Raw genomic sequence first — 2,103 nt, 5'->3', positions numbered from 1 at the left:
TGACTGTTTCAATGTTTTGCTGAAGCAGAGGCTGCAGAGTCCCCTCTCTCTCCAGGCTGCCTCTCGTGTGTGCCTCAGGCCTTTGACATCACCAGGAGAGCTGGCGACAGGCCCAGGGACCCGAGAGGGCTCGGCGAGGGACTGGCTGGTCACCCGGGCCCCGGCGTCCCCGTGCCTCTCACACACAGGGTGCTTTCTTGCCAGGGCCTCTGGGCGGGACCCCCGGGGCTGCACGGGAACCTGCCTCAGCCTGAACCTTGGGGTGGCTCTGGATGCCAGACGAGGACATCCATCCTGCCCAGGTCTGTGGCCATGGCCCTCAGCCCCTCAGGGACCCAGGCCCAGCCAACCCCTCCCTGGGTCTCTCTCGACTCCAGTAACTGAGTCCTCCCAGAAACGATTTCCCTGGCCTCTGAGTCTCCGGTGCCGTCCGGGGTATCCAGATGGAGCTGGGGATAGGCGGGGGGCCCCGAGGGGCGGCCTGGCAGCAGCCTGGCTGAAGCTGAATGCTCCCTATTGATCCGGGACAATTATGGGATGGTGAGACCCATTATGTCACTCGCACACCATTAGAGAGTTTAAAAATATCAACTGATCACCGACGCAGCAGGCCAGAGTTCAGGCAGGACACCGGGCGCTTTGTTAAGAACCCGAGGGCACGGAGAAGCCACCCCCCGGGCCGGGGGATGTGTGAATCCGGCCCTCCGAGGGGCACACTTGGTCCCCGGGGTGGGGAGGGGCAGACAGACCCTCCCCGGCTTGGGCCCGGTCCCCTGGGCACTCGGGTCCACTCTGGGGCCCGGGAGCCCTTGGAGGTGGACTTGGGCACTGCGGGTGTGTGGAGGGGTGTCACCCCTGAAACGCACCCTCACCTCCACTCTGCCACTGACTCGACACCCTCCCTGGCCAGGCTCGGGGCTCCGGGGAAAGGGGTGCAGCCTCCCAGGCCTCCCCGTTGTGTGTGGGAGGGGGTTTCGGGGGAAACATTTAGAAGAAGATGGAGAATTCCAGCCCACAAGCCGGGAGGCTGAGGTGCAAGTGACGTCAGAACCGAGACTGGGAACCGGGGGAGCCGGTTTCCCCTGAGAGAACCCCCGGCCTGCAGGACATGTTGAGGGGATGTCGGGCCGAGGGCACCCGTGGGAGGCGGGACCGCATGGCAGGCCCCCCGTTCCAGAACCCTGGGCAGCCCCGGACACCAGCGGGAGGGGTGCGGCCCCGTGGGAAGCCCCGACCCTTGCCTGGCAGTGGGGGTCCTGCTCGGCCCCCACCTGCAGCCCCACTCCCAAGGCCTGGCGAGCGTCTCTCCGCTGAGATCAGGAGGGCCTCATCGTCATAGAAACAGGCCACATTCCCAGAGTGCACCGGGGCGATTTGTGTCCCTCTCTGGCCAGGGCCTGCGGTGGGTGGGGACCCCTGCGTCCTCAGGTCTGTTAACTGGACCAACAGGGTCAGGCCCCTGGGGGCACCCAGCCCCACCTGTGCGGCTCCCACAGCATGGAAATCATATCTTGTGGTCCCCGCTCCACCCAACCTGGTCTCCCACGACAGCCTTGACCCGCACCGGCCATAGCCCCGGGCAGACACGCCACACCCGAGCCGCTCCGGGCCCAGCACACGAAACAGCCACAAGCCTGGGAACTGGGGGCCCCGGGGCTGGCGGAGGCCGGAAGGATCCTCCCTGGAGCCTCTGGAGGAAGCCGGACCCTGCCAATGCCCAGGTCGGACTCCACCTCCAGCACCGGGGAGGACTGTTTGTTGTTGTAGCCACCAGGTTTGCAGCACGTGGCCAGGACAGCCCCAGGAAGCTAATCTGTTGCCCTGAGTGATGATTATCAGGGAAATCCTTAGAGCAGACGGCTGGCAGCTTATGGCGAATGTGAAATAAATGCAAATGCTGTTATCTCAAGGCAGCCCACCCCGCTTCTGACAAGACGGGCCACGGGCCCGCAGCCCCCGCTGCCGCCTTACGACTCCTGTCAACCCTCCGGGAAGCAGGTGGTGTCAGAGCCTCTGTCCGGGGTCTGCTGGCCTCAAGTGGCCGGGCCTCTGCAGGCCAGAGTGTGCCGGCAGCTCCTCCAGCCCTGACGTGCCTCATGCCAC

Source organism: Colobus angolensis, unplaced genomic scaffold, assembly GCF_000951035.1.
Source record: "Colobus angolensis palliatus isolate OR3802 unplaced genomic scaffold, Cang.pa_1.0 Scaffold59, whole genome shotgun sequence".
Lineage (NCBI taxonomy): Eukaryota > Metazoa > Chordata > Mammalia > Primates > Cercopithecidae > Colobus > Colobus angolensis.
This window is presented reverse-complemented; position numbering follows the sequence as displayed.